This window comes from Haliotis asinina, chromosome 16, assembly GCF_037392515.1.
Source record: "Haliotis asinina isolate JCU_RB_2024 chromosome 16, JCU_Hal_asi_v2, whole genome shotgun sequence".
Classification (NCBI taxonomy): Eukaryota; Metazoa; Mollusca; class Gastropoda; order Lepetellida; family Haliotidae; genus Haliotis; species Haliotis asinina.
The window spans coordinates 38,572,139-38,593,363 of record NC_090295.1 but is presented as its reverse complement, the minus strand read 5'-3'; the positions used below and the strand labels follow the sequence as shown (position 1 = coordinate 38,593,363).

Here is a 21,225-nt window from a genome sequence, read left to right as displayed (position 1 = left end):
TTACATTGACTAGACAGCCAATATCCTGAGGAGTATTACATTTGACTAGCGGGCCAGTACACTGAAGTGTATTACAGTGCTAGACAGCCAATACACTGAGGTGTATTACATTGCTAGCCAGCCAATACCCTGAGGAGTATTACATTTGACTAGCCAGCCAATACACTGACGTGTATTACAGTGCTAGCCAGCCAATACACTGAGGTATATTTACATTGACTACCAAGCCAATACACAGAGGTGTATTACATTGACTAACCAGCCAATACACTGAGGTGTATTACATTGCTAGCTAGCCAATACACTGACGTGTATTACATTGCTAGCCAGCCAATACACTGAGGTGCATTACATTGCTATCCAGCCAGGTATATGACGTATATTTACATTGACTAGCCAGCCAATACACTAAGGTGTATTTCATTGTGAGCTAGCCAATACAATGAGGTGTATTATATTGCTAGCCAGCCAATACCCTGAGGTGTATTACATTGTTATCCAGCCAGGTATATGACATATATTTACATTGACTAGCCAACCAATACACTAAGGTGTATTACATTGTTAGCTAGCCAATACACTGACGTGTATTACATTGACTAGCCAGCCAATACACTGAGGTGTATTACATTGCTAGCTAGCCAATACACTGACGTGTATTACATTGCTAGCCAGCCAATACACTGAGGTGCATTACATTGCTATCCAGCCAGGTATATGACGTATGTTTACATTGACTAACCAGCCAATACACTAAGGTATATTACATTGTTAGCTAGCCAATACAGTGAGGTGTATTATATTGCTAGCCATCCAAATACCCTGAGGTGTATTACATTGTTATCCAACCAGGTATATGACGTATATTTACATTGACTAGCCAGCCAATACACTAAGGTGTATTACATTGACTAGCTAGCCAATACACTCACGTGTATTACATTGCTAGCCAGCCAATACACTGAGTGTATTTACATTGACTAGGCAGCCAATACACTAAGGTGTATTACATTGAGTGGCCAGCCAATACACTAAGATGTATTACATTGACTAGCTAGCCAATACAGAGTTTATTACATTGTTAGCAAGCCAATACACTGAGGCATGTTACATTTGACTAGCCAGCCAATACACAGAGGTGTATTTACATTGACTAGCCATCCAATACACTGTGATGGAACTGCATTGAATACCCTTGGTGAGATCTTGGATCTTGTATTGTGTGGACAGTGACTGAAGAACTAGTGTTTCATCCTGACAAACTTCTGGACCTTACACTACAGAGTGCCCATGTTTACTCTGGGCTACCATGGCGGTTGTCTGGACAGTGGATGTGGCCATTCTGTTCCGTGTTGAAAATGACACACTGCTAAGTCATGTTCTGCTTACAACACAAACCCTGAATCAGCAACACTGCCAAATACCCAGGATCCCAGGGGAGAACTTCACAGATTTGGGGTTTGTTTAGGGCATTGTTGGGATATCCTCTGAAGAGACCAAAGTATTTATTGCTATGAGGAAATCCCTGACAACACTGTGACTAATTTGATCTTGGTTCCCACTAGGAGTACAAGGATAAGAGGCTTTTCTGTAAGAGATACTGACTGGGTTCACAATAAAAGTATTTGCACGATCAGTGCGACTGGACTGAAGCCAGCTTTGGCTGTTAAGACACTGTGGAATTCCATTGATATGTGTCCTGAAGTATCCATTCTCAGACCATAACCAACACACAAACAAAACGATATTCATGGGTTGGTGGATATAGGTTAGAAATGGCTTTCTTTCATCATATTAACTGAGATGAGTCTGTTAACCGTTAAAGAATAATTCCTGATATGACTATTATGAGAACATCATCTTAAGTCTGATGTCATTTTGTTCACAAAACCAATTGTTCTGACAATAATTTTGCACTGGTCCATGAACAACAACTTCATAAGTTTGTTTATTTTGTTTGTAACTACTTTTCAGCACAATTGGGGCAGGGGGGTAGACTAGTGATTAAAGCATTCACTTGTCATGCCAGAGATGCATGTCTGATTTCCCTTATGGGCACAGGGTGTGTCAAACCCATTTCTGGTATCTCCCACCATGACAGATTTGGAAGGAATATTGCTAAAAAGCTGTGTAAACTATCCTCACTCACTCATCGCTTAAGTTTCAGTGATAAACTATTGATGACACAGAGTTCATATTGTTAATTATAAATACTTTCTATCACAAGCAACACAAATGAACTTCATGACATCTGAAACTAAAAATTGTACTTTTTCATGGAAGACGTTATTTTGTTGTGAAGTCCGACAAGGGAGAGGGCTGTTCCCCCCTCTGTTGTACACAACGCTGATTGCCTCATGGTTTTACTTTGAAGATAGCTTGTTGAGGATGTGATGATTGACAGCCTCAGACTGGGTACTTGAAGTAATTCTGTGAGAGGATTCCATCTTGTTTCAGACACTTGCATGACCTATTTCCTAATCAGTGTGATGCTAATGTTAGCACACCTCACTTGTTACAGATGTTTGTTCAAGGATTTCATTATCTGGCATGTATTCTTTCATTCATCACTGTAGACTTGTAACGGACAGCAAATAATGCAGGGTGTTACTGAATTCCGATTTATAGGATGCAGAAAAACATAAAGTACATCGATACAGACACACAATAATGCCCATTGTACCAAATTTGTGATGATTAATGTTTATTTTTTTATAATTAAGGTGATTATTTTATCGTTAATTTGATTTAGTAGATAACACCAAATAATTTATGGAATGTGAATTCCTGTGTTGTATGTGCATAAAAATTTACAATGGAGACAACATTATTTATTAGCATGTACACAAGGATGCAGAAAAAGTCCAGATTATACTTTTTATTAAAATTCCATCTAAGAAACAATAAGTTATCACCAAGTCTGCTACTAACAGGGTTATGGTATCATTTGCAATTAAACTGCTGTAACAGATGTGATGATCACACAATACAGCAGGGGTTAAAAAATCACATCGCCTGACACCCGAGACAAGTCAGTTTTCATTTCGGGCAATCAAATAACGGTATCTTACTTGTCCGTGTACTGATACATGATTTCCACTTATGGTTTCAAATTTGCAAATAATCTTGGATTTCATTTCATATCTGCTCATAATGAAGCTATTAAAGTTAGCACTAATAATAAAGTAGAGCTAGTACAGAGTGAAATTATCACTCTTCAGTAAATAGTCCAGTAAACATTAACATCACGCATTGTGTCATAAAATCAGGGTAAGTGGATAATTAGTCAGGACAAGTGACTTTCTTGAAGTCACTTGCCCAGTGGCAAGTAGCTTTTCGAAATAATTTTGAACCACTGTACAATAACAGTAACAGTAGCCCCCATTTTGTAGTACTACTAGGACCCCTGAAAAGTGAACCTTAAATACAGGACTCAAAAGTAAATCCCCGAAGACCATTTCATCACTTTGCAAAACCCTCATAGGACCACAGAAATTTCTAGCTCCTCTGGGGTTGAAGGGCAAAGTAAGCCCCTGAAATAATGGTTTGTTACCAGTATAGCAGTGAAAGGTGGAGGAGATGTACAGTCAAATGATAGTAATACTGTTAATAGGAGACGGTCTCGGACATGGGAGTGTGTCTCTGGAAAGGTTGTCTTGTAAGTTTGCTTGATCAGAAATAATGATTTGTTCAGGCTCAACATTTGTCAAAGGCTGAAGGACCAGCCAATAAAGTTCAAGAAAGGCAAGGAGATCACAGCTGACCAATTAGAAAGTGACTGTTTTGTTTGAATTTAGTGATAATATTTTTCTTATTTTTACTTATGTTATTGTCATATTCGCATTTTATTTTGATTACTCTTTTTTCCTAAAGTCAAAATATCTGATTTGTTGGTGGAATGGTGCAAAACTGAAAACTGAAATATGTTTTTTTAATTTGACAATGTTTTCAGTGAAATGCATTTCAGTATGCAGAACCTTAAAACATTATAGTGTAACACCGTTATAGGCAACAAATTTTGAACTCTTTTTAAAATTTGGAAATTTATCAACATATGTTGCTGACTTGGGGTTGAAAGTCAAAATACTATGACATCATTGAAAGAAATAACAGTCTAAGGTTTCTGGTGGGAAGACGGCACAATCAAGAAGATGGTTGTATGTTCACTGTAATGTAGAGATTGATAAGACAGTTGGTAAATGTAGATTCTGACATTCCAAACAATTATTGATTGTCAGTATCTCTAACTGATAAAGCAATTCCATATGTAAAGTTGCCTCTCCCAGTGTTCAGATGGTTCACCATTTGCATAAACAAGTTGTAATTAGCCAGCTGTGTGTGTGGCTCATGTAGATCTATGTTGTAGTCAGTAGTACGTCAAGTACCGTGTCATCACAGTGTTGGTGGTCTTCACTGTCACCAGCTGTTGCTTCAAGTTGTTTGTAAACAATATTCAGGGGAAACATATCAAATGATAAGTGTTTTATGGTCTGTGTTCATGATTAACCAGGGTCTGTGTTCATCATAAACTGGGGTGTGTGTTCATGATAAAAACAGGGTGTGATATTGTCCGGGTCTGTGTTCATGATAAGCTAGGTTCTGCAGGCACAAAACACGCTTAAAGGCACAATGTTACATATTTGCGACATTATTTTGACCTGTATTATATATGTTGGGCCACATGCACACTCTTAAGCCTCAGTTGATGTAATAAAAGACTTATGATCCCTTACGTCATGCATGTAATTGATAATTGAAACTTTGAAGTGAACAGTTTCCAAACGGAGAACACAAAAATTCTCCGTACATCGAAAACTGTGACGCATAGTCTTGCTGATATTTGCCAAACATGTTTCAATCACAAATTCTGCATAGGATATTCGTAAAGAGCCCTTCAAGAGGCTTAACTCTACGGCGTTCACTTGAAATAATGTTTGGACAGCAGAGGACATGAGAATGGAGTTTTTGCAACTTTTCATTTGATATTGTAATCTAAATATGTAAATTATTTAGGGAATTCACTATATGGTAGCTTCCCTGAGGGCTGATAGGCAGTATTACTGAGAGAAATGCATTATTCATTTTTAGAAAAGTATTGCGTTTTCTATACTTGTGCCTTTAACCACAGTGTTTCAACAAAGCTCCACAGTCATCATTAGTTTTAAACATTTCACTGACTTTTGAAACATCCATCATATATGTCAGAATAATGACAAATAGGTGCATGATGGCAGCAGGCGAAGTTAGTCAATAAAACCTAAATGATTCTACAGGACAGTCAGTGTAAATAGAATCTTTTTCAACTGACTATCGCCACCATTATTCTGACTGATTTTAAACAGAGTATGTTTTGAAGGTGGCAGTAGTTGTCCATTGATGGACAGCTGCCAGAGAGTGTTAAAGGGAAGATGATAGGATTACTTTTTCATCCCGGGCTCCACTGTATTTGTTCCGAGGGCGGGTTGAAGCCGGCTTTGTGGTGGCCAGTCGGGTGGGTTGACAGAGTGCGATGACCACAGTGCTATCCCTGGTCACTGATAGCCTTGTGTCAGTACCAGTTGCGTCTCTTTGTTCCTGTCCACTGGCTGACCGATAAATGCTTTGATTAACCCATCTCATTGTGACACTTCAGCGTGGTGAGTGACATGTGACAGGTTTGTGAGACAGTTTGTTTTTTCTGTATGACTGTAAATATGATCACAAGACTTTATGGCTATATAATCTCTGTATATACTCCCTTTGTAATATGTTTCTTCACATTGATTCGTCACAGCTTGATAACAGTATTAGCAGGGATAGGGAGAGGCAGGGGCCATGAACCATTTTGCACATTGAAATTAAAAATGGTCCAATAAGATTTTGAAGTTTACCATAGATACAAGGGCAGTAGCCCATTTTAAATTCAGAAAATGGCTAATAAAGCTGTAAATTGCCCATTGCAAGGTTCTCTATCCCAGTACCTCTGTTGACATCTACACAGTATAGCAAAGAAAGAGAATCACTTCCACAAACAGTCTTTAATCATGATCATGAATGTACTGTATTCTGTAAGAATTAACAATTCTTAACGCTTTCTATAAACAGTCTCATCATGTAAGAAACAATCTCCAAGATATGTCATATTTATAAATTCTAAATACATTTTATGGGTTACCATAGTTTCATCTCTCCTCATGATGCACTATATATATATGTGGAATGTTTCTGGGTATATGTGTATCTTTGTACCTCATGGTATGAGTTCACTCATCACGCCAAAGACCCACATTCAATTCCCCACATGGGTACAATGTGTGAAGCCCATTTTCTGGTGTCCCCCACCATGATGTTGCTGGAATATTGCTAAAAGTGGTGTTAAAGCTAAACTCGCTCACTCACTATATTTGTAGTGTACAGAATATTGCCACTGTTCTTTATGTAATGCTATGCAATAAATATCTTTTATCTTTTATACACCCATGTGATAAAGAAGCTGATATAGATGTGTTTTCCCCTAGTTGACTGTACAAAATTCTGAATGCTGCTTAAAGAACTTGCATTGATTCTGTCTGCTAGATGGCAGTGAGACATTTCAAGATTTCACAAACTATTGATATGACATTCTTTGTCATTGCTAAGTGACACTGTTGACATTATGGCTAGTGATGAGTCAGTGTTATGATTGGATCAACTGATCCGGAAATCATATAAAACTAAGCAACAGGTTTTCATATTGGTCTGATATCAGTGGCTGTGTTTAGATTCTCTTCAATTAATACCAACATGACAGATGACTGCTTCATTAAAAAGTCATAAAATCTAGTTAGTACGCAATAATTTGCCATGAATCCTTCAAACATCTACGTCTTTCAGTAAAATTTGTGAATAATTATGACACTCGTCTTTCCAGCAGAACCTTTCCTGTTTACAGTGCTAAAATGTTTTCTTTGACAACAAATGTTTGTGATTTGATGTTGGATGAGGTTAGTGTGAATTGAGATGTGTAACCATGGTAACTGGTGTTGCATGTATTACCTGTCTGTACACTATATGCAACTGCTTTGATCAACATGGTCAGTAGGTTGTGTGTTGTGTTACATGGACATGGGTGATTACAGTGATTACACAAAGATACTGCAGCCATCAAAGACTTGTGTAGAATAAGAACCCTGCTCATGGACATTATGACTTGTTATCTTGGGAGGGTCTCAATATAAGCTTGCCCTTCCCCTTGTTTAAGGATGTGAGTCAGTAGAGATTAGCAATAATTTTGGAAGCCATTTTGGCTGAGTGGGTTAGGTTCTTGACTTTGAGTGCTGGCGATTTAAGGTGCTTGTCTATCACAGTGTGGGTTCAAATCCTAGATGGGACTCAACCCAACAAACAAGAGAAACTGTACTTTTCTGCAGAAGTGTAATTACAAATGTAACATGTTACATCTGACCACTTTCTATCTGGAATTTTGTATTCAATAATGTTAACATTTTTTTACCTTCTTGAGAGAAGTTAAATTTGTTAAGTTTACACCTGATTACTTACTTAATGTTTTTTATTTACTGGCTTTTCATAAGTGGACCAAGTCGCAACATCAGACTCATATGCATGTAACACATTCAGCCTCTTGCCATCCTCCTGTTCTTGGCAGCTGGAGCAGCCAATACTCAGGTTGCCCTCCTACCTAGAGGTTAACACACCTAGAGAGTTCCTTCGTACAATGACTTGTATTTTATCTGTTACAGAACTGCATGCTAAGTATGTTTTGGCAGGAGTGTTTCTGCATACAGTGAGTTTTTATTTTATCTGTAACAGGTCTTCATGTTGGGCATTGCATTTTAAGTCTAATTCTAACCAACTCCACATGTTTGTGGAACTTCATTTATCTATGAAAGATAAGCCTTTTCACAGATACAAATATCATGGGGTTGTTATTTATGCACCATTGTAAAGTGTTAGGGAAAAGGTGGCAAGAATACTTCATGGAGCAAATGAGCAATATCAAGGGCAGTCATTTTTGAAGTTAAGAGTCACATAATATTTTCTTACAGGGATACAACTAAACCATTATCTAGCTTGAATGGGGTGGTTATGCAGTTGGATAGTCACACCAAATGTGTGAAGCCCGTTCCTGGTGTTCCCTGCTGTGATATTGATGGAATATTGCTAAAAGTGGCATAATAGACTCACTCACTCCCTCTGGTCGGAGTGGTGACAACCTGTATGGCCATGTCTTTCCAAGACTGACTGATAGTCACTAACCTTAGGATGCCTTTAACATTAATCACAACAAAACATAAGTTCGGGGGCCTAGGTTTTCGAAGTTCTCTTAGCGCTAAGAAAGTCGTAAGCGCCATACATTAACTTACGACTCTTTTAGCTGTAACAGAGCTTTGAGAATCAGGCTCACGACAGCTTGCTGGTGCTAGTGAAAATAAGTCTCACAAAGAAAAAAGGTAATTATTTCTAAAGCTGAATATGTTTTGGTCTAGTCGTACAGTTTTTGCGCTCTTAAAAAAGGTATACCAGCCAACAAGTGCTTGCTGTGCACAGGTTTCAAGCTGAGCATAAAAGATACAGCCTGTCTACATACGCCAGTGTTTGTATTACCAAGGTTCTTTTGTGGTCAGGCATTCATTTGTCAAGAGTATGTCACAATGTCCTCATTGTATTTCATGTTTTTAAGGCTGTTTGGACACACAGTCCTTGTCTCCCATGTTTGCCTCAGTATAAGGTTCTGTAACCATATCCGCTCAGTGTTGACTGTTCTCTGTTTGCAAGCTGTGATCCTGACAACAAATCTCAGGGAATAAACTAAATGGATAATGGTGATTGGTTGGCTGTAATGAGCTATGGCAATGTTGCCCCACCTCATGTAATATTACACTGGTTGATGGAATGTAAGATGTAACCAGAGTGGTTTGGATTATCTGCTTAATCATATTCATTGTGTTATGGTTGATGATAAATAATATGGTAATTGAAGAAAGATGCTGTTTGGTAAGAGACCAGGATCATTGTTTTTTGATAAACTTTGTTAATATCTTTGTTAGAACTAATTATGGTCTGAGTGGTTGTGATGACAGGGTCATGATGCCTTTGTAATATCTCACTGAAGGCTTGTTCCTGCTATTTGAAACCAAATAGTAACATGATTCTTGCATTCCTAATACTTTTTAAAACACTTGACATCAGCAAAGAGTGTGTTTGTTATTTATGATAATACATGGGTATGCAAGTTGTAACACAAGGGTCTTTATTGACCAACTGATGATTGCACTTCAGTATTTACATAACTGTGTGTGGTGATTTACAGTATCAGTCTGCAGTTTACCTCTTCCACTTAGACAGTTTTTATTACTCAAAGATTAAGAATACCATGTTTAGCTGTTGTGTAAAGTAGGTTGAAATGAGTTGTACATGTTTTCTCCTAGATTCAGATTTCATGCTAAGTAGAAAACTCAAGAGAAAAGTGATTTCTAAAGTGTAAAAAACATACTTTTTCTTAGTCTGCAACTAGACAAGCCTTCAAACGTGGCATTTCTTACCCTTTCTTATGCAAAGAAGCAAAGGTCCATTAAAACGAAACCCAACACATAGATTCATCAGTACATACGTGATCAGTCTTTGGAAACTTCTGGCAGTGCATGACACATTGTCATCATAGTGTGCTGCAATGATATGGAGCCAGGGATTTGAGCCAGTGATGTCCGAATGTTCTAATCATATATTCCAGCATTTTATTTCTTCAGATATGCACACACAGTGGTTTCTGTGTCCTACGTTTTTATACGTTTTCAGTAATCTCATCATTTTCTAATGCTTATGAGTGATTGTTTGTGTCAGATGTTCTGCATCGTTCAGTTTGCAATATGTTTACTAGCCATGTTTTCCACTGTAAATGAGGATACATTAATTTACAAATGTTTTGATGATTGTGTTTGAATTGAACCGTTATCCCATTCCTAACTCTCAGTATTGTGCGAAGGTGTCATTTAATGATTGGTACAGTGTAATACTAAAAGCAGTAAATTTATAGTGTTCTTAGATTGAGATCCTGCAACAGCAAACATCCAGTAGCCAAGTTCCATGTAAACACACAGTGTTTGCCTGGATCTGTTTCATGAACTGATAGTTAAAGAGGCATCATACTTCCTGGTCACTACGGTGTCGTTAACGTGTCTGGTTAAAGGGACAGTTTGTGAGTAAGTGAGTTATTTAGTGTCTCATCAGCAATATTTCAGCCATGTTGTGCTGAGCACAATATAGTTTATATCGATATGAAAATCAATAACGTTAGAATGTAAAAACCTGTCATAGAAGGACAGTAAAAATACCATCACATAGTATCACAGTTATATAAATGTAAAACTAGTACACTATTGTAAAATGAAATCACTATAGACAATTCGATATAAAAATGGGCTATTAATCACCAACATCCGAAGGTAGATCACCAGACTAGGGACCAAGGGGACTTATAAGGACAGTTTGTCTACAGTTCTGTGTTTATCAGTCAGTGAGAAGATGTCTCACCTAGACATCACATTTTGAGGCATGCATAATTCAGTTCTAACATCAAAAGAAAAGAGGTCAGTGCAGAGGTCACAGTGCAGAATAGACTAGGTTCAGTCTTGTGTTTTCTAGTAGGAAAACTGAATGTAAATCCAGTTTGTTTTTCTTATAGGTGAATTACAAAATGCCAGTTACCAGCTTCATTGGATTAGAAGACAATTTTCATTGAAGCCCAGATAACAATGTAAACCTGGCCTGTGTCATCATGAATTCATTTACTGTCCTTAGCCCAGAGTTCCTTGTGGCCTTGACGCCTCTGTTGCATCCGTGTGTCGTCCATTGTTGCTTAAAATTCTTCATCTTGTTTCATTTTGGACGTGTCGACACATTTAGATTAAGGCATACCTTGAAACATTTGTAACTTTAATTTATAAAATAACCTAATGCAGGAAAAAATTGTTTCCTATGGTATTTTTATCCTTTCAGAATAAGTATGTTTGTTTACAAACAAGAGATATGTCAGCTTGTGTGATAGGCCTGCAGCGACAATGGTGGTCACTGGAGCAGAAATGTCTCTCATGGAATAAGGCGAGCAGGGTAGAATAAGCTTGGGATGCGTATGCCATTGTTTACAAACAATGCTTCAGAGCGGTTGACTGTGCTGTCCTTTTAAAACCATCACCAACTTGCAAGCAAGATGGAAATGTATTCACTGCCAGTCTGTCATCATCACTGCAAGATGGCATCAGGAGGCTGAAGATAGTGTTAAAGATTAATAACTGTGAGTGCATTAAACAAGTGTGACAACTTGAAACAATCAACATTATTCTCAGGGAGTCTCCCTTGGTAAAGTGAATGCCTACATTATATATAATGCTCAGTTATGTTGATGCCACTATGGACTGTACACGTTAGTGTGAACACCTCAGTCATTCAGACCAACTTACAAGCATAGAACAACCAAACAATTGAATAGTTAAAGACCAAATAGAGACTGCATGATCTTTTTGATGTGCCCTGGAAGATCTGGGATAGAAGAGGTCTTCAGCAACCAATACTTGCGACAAAAGGCATCTATGCTTGTCGTAAGGGGCGACTAATGGGATCGGGTGGTTAGAGGCTCTCTCAGACTTGGTTGAAACATGTCTTCAGTTCCCAATTGTGCAGATCAGTGCTGTTGATCACTGGATTGTCTTGTCCAAACTGGATTATTTATTGACTGCCGGCATGTAGCTGGAATATTGCGAAGAGCTGCATAGAATTAAACTCACTCACACACATCTTCTTTGATGAGCTTTTTTGAAACGAATAAGGCCAGATAATGTAGAAACAAGTTTTTGGACAGACTGCTTAAGATGTCTCTGTATCATCATCTAGAGTGAGTGAGTGAGTTAAGTAACACCTGGTTGCTATTGAAGAATGTCACAGTGTCTTTATGGTGCAGCATATGAAATAAGGCCTGTCCAATCACCTGAGATGGGACAGATTTTTGATGGATGGTCTAAACGTATTGCTTGCCAGCCTGACGGTCTGGCAAAAATTTTAGATGTTCCATTCACCTAGGTAAATTGACCACACGTTGGTGTATGGTCTGGTTAATCCTTTCTGTGCAGATAACATTTTTGAAGATACCAGCTCTGATTGGGTTTTCTGTGTATTTCATACAGTGTTTTTACCAGTATCCCAGGAATGTCATTTCATGCGACATGACACATTCCACTCATATAGGGAACCGAAACCCTGTTCTTCAGCATGACGAGCAAACACTGACTTTAAATAAAGGCGGAAGTTTAAGAACAGTGTGTGTGGAAACAATGACTCATCTCTTTAATGCTGCTGCTGCTGAACTGCATGTATATCATTAAGTCGGGCCACTTGAGATGAGTGGAGCAGCCCGGACCTGGCCTGGTCTGCAAACCATGTGCAAGCCATGTGTGTAACAAGAGATTAATAACTGAGATTAAAGTGGAGTATAAGTCTGTCATACTCACACCTCTGTTAATCTATCAGTATACCTATACAGTTTACCCATGGAAGTGTCACAACACTGACAGAAACACCTCGGGTAGTGAAGTAGAACATATCTTGTATTGGATTAAGGAAATGGAAAGTAAAGTGTATGCACATTTGCGGCAACGGCTGAAATAGAATTGCTTTTTAGGATTAAGATATATGTGTGTTGCGTCCAGTTGACACTTGGTACAAATTATTTCCTTCCATTTTCAAGTTCAGCTTGTATATAATGAAACATTTGCATGCATTATTTGAGGAAATTATTGCAAGTAAGTTAAACTGAAACCTGCAAAAGGACGCAACCGCTATGTGCACCAGTGACAAGAACTTCTTGAGCCATCTCAAACTCTTTCCACCTCCTGGATCAAGTTGCAGGCTAGTTCCTCTCCCACCATCCTCGATATCTCCAGGGCATACATTCCGATACGTCTTCACTATACCCTGGGTGCATCTACAGTCAGCTGTGTATGCAGGGAAGTTGAGCTGTAACCAATCACAACTCACTTTTGCTTTTTGAATTATCTAACCGATTAAACTTGGCAACACAAACCATCCAAGGTCCTCTAGAAGAAGTAGGAGTTCTTGCATTTTTGAAGTTTCGGACAAGTCAATTCGCTTGTATGATTTCCCCTTCGCAGATGCGACCACTATCTTTGTTGACTCTGGCAAGTTTGGTTGTAATGGCGGCTAAGCTGATTGGCTACTGTGAGAATGCAGAGCCAGTAAAATTATAAGATAAAATTATTGGACCGACTCGTACATGCATCCAGGGCATTGTAGAGATTTAATTGGAACTTATACACTGGAGATATCAAGGATGCTCTTACAGTCCATGAATAGCATTATTTTCCCTAAAGTCTAGATTTCCCCAGAACCTCCTACCTCATTAGGGCTCCTTTTCAGTTTGAATGTGTTTGTATGTAATAGCGAAAACAATAGAGAAAATATTCAGGGACTAACTGTTAATCTCGTGACAGACTTATGATACTGTTAGGAGGAAGTGGAACTCCAAGTAGGTCAATGAGCTCAACTGCTGGTATGATCAGATCATGTTTACCTGGTGGATTGACCTACAGCTCACCTGTCCCAAGTTCCATGCTTGACTGCCTGCTGACTGACTGCCACATGTGTTTCACTGACTCCTATGCAGATGGCTGTTCATACGGAAGCGACATTACCTGGAGGGCTGTCCAAATCTGTTCGAAGCTCAAGAGAGTTTTAGATAGGATATTTTGTCTAGAGCATGTGATTCAGTGTTTTGATAAGCATATGAATGGAATGTTGTTTGTGACCAGTATGCTGGCTGAATGTGATGTGCAGGTATGTAAACATTGCAGGTATGTAAACATTGCAGGTGTGTAAACGTTGGAGGTATGTTAATAATCAGGTGGAGGGACTCCATAGTCCTTATTGTCTGTGTTCCTTGTGTGAAACAGAAAAATGTGGACGTTAGGCTAATCAGTAACATTATCAGTGATTTTTATCATCAATTTTGAGTTCAGTTACAAAATCAGTTGTGTCAGCATCTTATATTGATCAAATGTACAAAGGACTGTCTGTGTCTAGTTCCTACCCAATTAAGCACTAGTCAAGGGAACCTTTATGAAAAAAATGAACTAATTTTGCCATTGATTCAGGTGTGTTTCATTAAGAAGGTCTGCTTTGTATAGACATGATTCTGCAGGAAATAAGTGCTTGATGAGGAATCAGTTTTTTTTGTATATTTATGCATGAAATAAAACATAGTAGCTTGTTATTTGTAATTATAGGAAAGATTATTTGTGTTTTGGGCTATTTGTCTCAGCAGGTATCTAGGTAATTTCAAATATTCCATTTTATCATGTTTACTGAGTTAAAATTGGAAGCTAAAAATACTCAGAAAATCAATGTGTGTAAAAGATCCAGCTCTTTCTGCAATGAAATTAACGGTCAGATCGACAGCCGTGTACCTAAAAATCAATGACTTTCTTGACTCATATCTGGAATCATTGGAATAAATATCCTCAGGGTCTCCTTACGATCGTCTTTCTCAATCCAGTCATGAGCTTGTAGAGTCGGAGCATTAGTAAACATAATGGACATTTCCAGATCATCAGTGTTAGCTGTCGACATGATTTTCTGCATTTTGGTTTTATTATTTTTTATGGCTTGATTATTGGTTATTCCTCAGCGTTTTTCAGTTTTCCACCACCACGCCCAGATGGTCGTGGTTGTTGAATTGGCTGGGCTTTGTAACATGTATGAATCAGGGCAGATTGCGTGCATGCGTAATGGTCAGAGTGACACAATGTACCACTGCAGAGACTGTCCCTGTTCTCGGACATCATTTTGATCCGGAATGTCTTGTGGTATATGAGGTATGAGAGGTAGTTGGACAGGAACTTGGTATCCGACGATAGTTGACATGTTGCACCTACCATTGTGTGTGTACAGTCTGTGTTATGGGACTTGTTGGTTCAGGAAAGTGATAGATTGTCGTCAAATGTGTTGACTTTCTGCAGGTTTTTATTAGGACATACAAAATTTACGACTCTACTTATGATCAAGTTGATTGACTTACTTGCATACAGTATACTACCTTTGCTGTGTGGAAAGTGTGCATTGGATGTTCAGGGAGTCCATTACAAAACTAAGACCTATCCTAGACTGAGAGGGTTCCCAGGACGATACTGATCTTAGACTGATGGGGACCCAGGACAAGACCTGTCCCAGACAGAGAGGGGACCCAAGCCAAGACTAATTCCAAACTGAGACTAGTGAGAGGGGACCCAGCACACGGCTAATCCCAGACTGAGAAGGGACTCAGGACAATACTGATCTTCGAGTTTTGGAGACCGAGGACAATACTGATCTTAGACTAATCGAGACACGGAATAAGACTAATCCCAGACATAAGGGGAGACTGTATGTAAAGACTAATTCCAGACTGAGAGGCCGGAACCATCACAAGGCTAATCTTCGACAGAGAGGGGACCAATCACAGTACAGGACTAATCTTAGACAGGCAGGGGACCCATCACAAGACCAATACAATACTAAACAAATAAAAATACTTACATCATGTTGAGATTTTACTGGAGGATATGTTACATCACGTCAGTTGTCAGCTGATGCTGCTTTGTAACACCTGGTTGATATTGAAGAATGTCACAGTGTCTTTATGGTGCAGACAGATGCCCATGATATCAATCACTGGATTGTCTTATTCAGATTACATTGTTTACAGACTGTCAACATGTTATCTGCATATGTTGTTTGCTGAATGTGACCTTAGACATCAGAGAGACACACAGACATACAAGCAAACATTAGAGAATCTTTGAGAAGACTTGAAGTTGCTTCTGATTGTGGTATCTATCGCCAACGCATGTGGCTGTTGGTCTCAAATTTCGTATGTCATTAAAGGACTCTGTGATTGTTGCAATAACGATGTATGTGTATTGATATCGTCCACAATATATTGCTCATGTTCTTTAATCATCATTTTAATAACAGTACAATTTGGCCCATCCATCACCTTTCCCACACATTTTTGACATGTAGGACTTTGTTTACTGTGGTTATTGCCAGTATGGTTGTATGTAGAAACATTACATACAGAAGTGGCTGGTGTAGTGTATCACAGGAGTCCAATTCTAATCTCACATTTCACCACTCCAATTTGAATTGTGACGTGGAGATTGTGTCAACAAGAGGAAAATTTTTAACATTGCAATTTACAGTCAAAGTCCCATTTTCAAATTTTGTTATTGGAAATGTAATAGTAATGCCAATAGCCTGTCTTCATTAATATCAGCCTGTGCTGAATGGCTGCCTATTGAAGTGAGGTAAATTTGTCATTTATTGAGGACACCTGTGTTTTATAGGGATAACTTGTTCTTATTATTTGTAACGTTATAATTTAACTGATTATTGCCTAGTTAAAGAGACTTATGCAAGTTGACATGCTCCGTCATGAAACACAGGCATTATTTCTTTTCACTTTCAGCTTTCATCAAATTTTCCATTGTTTTCTGTACATTTATAACATGTTATTTTTGTGATTTCACTTTCATAGTAATGTACAGATTGTAGTATTTTTGTTTTGATTAGTCCTATCCAGGATTCGAAACCATGCCTCAGTCAGGCACCTAATCCCTAGCATATTAAAAAAGTTTAATCCCAATTAAAATGTACGCTATGACTGTCCACTTTCGAAATGGCTTTGTGTATTCATTTCTCAACATTTTTCCTTTTCACCTGCAGCTTGTATCAGTTTTTCATTGTTTTCCTGTACATTATACCTTTTCACCTGCAGCATGCAGAAGAGCTGGGATCGCATCTCATGGTGAGGTGTAAGACAAGGTGTCTTCTAGGGACAGTGAAGACCAGAGTCAGTCACAGCAGTACAAGGAAACAGGGAAGGTGAGGAGGAGGTGAGTGAGTTTAGTTTTATGCCGCACTCAGCAATATTCCAGCTATATGGCGGCAGTCTGTTAATAATCAACCCTGGACTAGACAGTCCAGTGATCAACAGCATGAGCATCAATCTGCGCCATTGGGAACCAATTACACTTGTCAACCAAGTCAGCAGTATGATACTTAGTTCCAGAAGAAAAGTGATAAAATGAATTGAAAAATATGTAATCCTAATGGCCTAGAACAGTGGTATAGACAGATAATCAGAGGTCTTACCAACATAATACTACTATTGATTTTCCGTCCTGTAAATATCGAAACACATTCACTTATGTTGTGCAGGTTTCTCTATCAGCAAAATGGAGGTGGATGTGTAGTTGAGGAGGTTGTTTACATTGTATTTCTTAATTCTGGGTTTCAAGGGCAAATGTCATTAATTTTTTTGTAATGCATAATTTTGTCTATTCAAGCACATAATTACAACAATCGAACAAATGTTATCACATTTTAGATTTTACTTAAAAATGATCAAATGCACAGAGGCACAATTATATGCTGGATACAGTGGTAAAATGCTTCTGAATTTAGAATGACTCACTTTAAACCTTTGCAGTTTTGCTAAGTAATTAATTGTTTTCAAGTTTGTCAGATAAGGGCACTTGGCCATTGGGGATCCTAAATAAGTCTGTGATTTTACCTAAGTGAAGAAGGCCTGGAGCCTGCATCAGACTTTCCACCCACGTCCAGATGACTCATTGTGATATATGTAGTTTCATTAAAACAAGCTCTCCCTCCCTACAACAAGGGGTAGCTTTGGTTTACAGGAGCAGTTGATGATCAATCAATTACAATCAAAGCTTTCTATCTAAGTGAAACCCTTCTTATAAATAGCATTGATTCAAGTAACCAAGCACAAGTTATTTGTCACAATAGTTAGCAGAACACAATGGTGTGAAGCCGTTCTTGTTATTAGAGGGACAGGAGAAAGCTCAGTGGTTAAGGCATTTGCTCATCATACCTAAGATCCAGGTTTGATTCTGTGTTTGGCTCCCTGTGTGTGAAGCTCATATCTGTTGTCCCATGTTGCAGTATTGCTAAAATATCAGCACATGCAACCAAAAAATCAAACATAATTAAAACAGATTTATCACTTATTCATGACATATAATATACATTGCTGCTTTTAAAAAAACAAATAAACACAATTATAAGAATAGAATCACGATTCAAAAGTGCAATATTTTGTACTTGGGCTTACTTCCCCCGAAAAGAAGACCTAGGGAGACCGAACCCAGTCATAGCGGGTGGATATGCACTCAAGTGTAACGAAGGCTTCCGATGGGCTGTTTCATTTTGCTGAGATGCTGAGGGTTCATTGTGTGTACAGAAAGATGATCTGTTTGATGGGCAGTTTAGAAGTATAGCCAGTCACAAGAAAGTAAGAATCTTCATGGATAACAACTTCTTTTTGTGTACTTGATGCATCGTTTCAGTATGGATTCATATACTGTTGTCAAACAAAATCATATACATGAAAAGAAGTCGTTATCTATGAAGAATGTATGTAGAGATGTTGGGTTTGGAAAATACATGTTCTCGGAATTTGCGCTCGATCCAATAAAAAATCATGTCAGTAGAGATGGTAAACTACTGCGTGGCTGGAATCATTCGTTCAAGTACAAAGCAGGACTTTAAACTGACAAGAGTTTGCACCAGTTTCCGTCAGATCCAGTCATCTGAAAAAAATGAATGTAGTTTGTTTGCAACCCACAGACATAAAAACATGTCATGTGTATCGCACGTGCCTACTTACATAATGTGGCAGACACGGGACTCGGGTGCACGAGTCATAAATCAACTTATTTTCTTTATGTCGTATATTCTGATAGGTGTTAAGTTCAAATTGTACATGGTCAATGATTGAAGCTGTGTATTGCATGTTGTCTTTAGCAGACAGGCAGACAGACATATAGGTGTCAATACACCAGACACTGAGCTTTCTCTGTGACAGAGACTGCTTACAACAATCAACAAGTTGTTTTACAAGTTGTTTTACGTATTTACTTGTTTGTGTACACAACCAAGATTAGACTACTGCTCACGACCTCAGACGCTGGGCATGCATACTGTTTCAAGCCCTGCGAACCTATTCACTATGCATGTGTTATGGACGCAGCGCAGCACAGCTGTTGAAACCAGTTTTCCCACCAGCGCTGGGGGGAATTTAGTGAAACGTTTGAACTCCGATTTCGCTGGCTTTTTTTTCATCGCGTTTTTTTTCAACTTTATAGGTTGAATTGGCATTTTTTATGATTTGTTTCGGTAAGTGTATACCGAAAGGCACCAGAATGTGCAAAGTTGTGTTTTACGTTGCATGTGACCTTTAAACTAACATTAAACTGCATTAAACTAACCATGCTCGCTCAATTGTTTTTAACATTAAACAAAAATGATAGGAAATTTGATTGTGGAAAATGTGATTGGTTCTTGATTGAATGAGTGAGTGAGTGAATTTAGTTTTATGCTACTCTCAACAATGTTCTAGCTATATGGCGGTGCTCTGTAAATAATCAAGTCTGGACAAGACAATCCAGTGATCAACAGCATGAACATCAATCTATGCATTTGGGATATGTTGACATGTGTCAACCAAGTTAGTGAGTCTGACCACCTGTTCCTGCTAGTTGCCTCTTATGACAAGTGTTGGTTACTGAACACCAATTCTATCCCAGATTTTTACTGAAACAGAAGTTACCCACTGAATTGGACCAGCTCATAACAACCCTAGGTTTAGGCTGCAACAGAGTCCTCACACAGGGAGATTAGTGGTCAGGTATGATAAGTCCTATACTTATGTGTCAGTCTCAGTAACACATCATGGATTCTGTGTCCTGAAAGATCATGCCCAGTTGACTATTGGAAACCATTAGACCGATTCAGTTCATATTTTGAATGAATGTTCGCTGAATGAACTCTATCCTCAGGTCAACATGGTCCCACCATAAGAGACACTTGTTGTCCATACAGACACATATTCATAAGCTTCACCTCTGAGATGTAGTTAATGAAGGATATGTGTTGTGCAGTGGGGATGTCTTTCAGTTTGCCGTGACCTTGTGAATAGAGCTGATTTAGAGCTGCTAGCATTTAGCAGCTGATTGTTCCCTTTAGAAAAGCTAGTGCTTTGAACTGATCTTCCTTGTAGAGATTCTTTGCAGAGTAGATACTCTGTTACACATACATGTCTCTCAGTAGGGATTCTGGATCTTAGCATTTTCACAGTACCTCATACTTGTTTTCTAGTAGAGATTCTGGATCTTAGCAGCTTGTGAGTACCTCATCGCCTCGTTGTTGGATTCTGGATCTTAGCAGTTTGTCAATACCATAAATCTTAGTGTTATGAATGTGCCCAAATTGCATCTTCATTCATTTTAAATGAAAGTAAGTTGCACACAGTAAAGTTGGATCTGGAATGAAACTCAGATTTGGTTTATGCTGAAAGTGGATTGCCATGATTGTCCAGTGAACGTCCGTCCATGTTTGAGTCCTGTGAAGGTTAGTCAAGCTGCTGAAGATGGGGACTTGCCTCTACCCATGCCACTCATAACACTATGGGGCTGTGTGATGTATTTTGTTAAGAAGTGCAATCTGTGCAGCTACAAATAAACACTGCTTGTGAAGATCCAGGTTTAGAATTTGTCTTTAGCTGCCCATGCCTGTTGTAAGAGGCGACTAACAGGACTGTGTTATCACTGACTTGGATGACACATGTCATCATATCCCAGTCATGTAGATCGATGCTCATGATGTTAAGTACAGCCATAGTGCTGGAGTATTGCTGCGTTAAACAGCAAACACATGCAAATTGTTTTCATGGTCCTTCATGTCTGATCTGTCTGAAGGTCATGTGAAGGTACTGTCCCAATTGTTTCATGATGCACGAAATGTTGCCAGTTCTGTAACTTGACGCTTCACTGACATAATCATTCTACATACTGGTGTTCATGGGGAAATGTATAGCAGCTGGCATGGATCTAGTCATGTGGTTAATGTCACTTGCAACTGTCAATGTGTCTAGCTATGTGAACTTAAGGATTTAATAAAGAAGTACCCCATGTGATTGCCCTTGTGGGTTAGTACATAGTCCGTATCTCCCTGAGGTCTAGTATCCAGTGCATATCTCATTGTGGGTTAACACCCAGTGCATATCTATCTCCCTGAGGTCAAGTACCCAGTGCATATCTCACGGCGGGCAAGTGCCCAGTGCATATCTCCCTGAGGGCCAGTACCCAGTGCATATTTCCCTGAGGGCCAATACCCAGTGCA

The 21,225-nt window shown here is 38.7% G+C and overlaps 1 protein-coding gene across 1 annotated transcript in view; it reads left to right on the top strand.

Annotated features, from left to right (window-relative positions):
* LOC137268074 (tripartite motif-containing protein 2-like) overlaps nucleotides 1–21,225 on the top strand; it is a 49,579-nt gene that overhangs the window by 6,254 nt on the left and 22,100 nt on the right. Inside the window, exon 2 of the mRNA XM_067802579.1 lies at nucleotides 16,799–16,905. The gene's annotated coding sequence lies outside the window, so the exon portion shown is untranslated. The remainder of the gene's footprint in view (nucleotides 1–16,798; nucleotides 16,906–21,225) is intronic.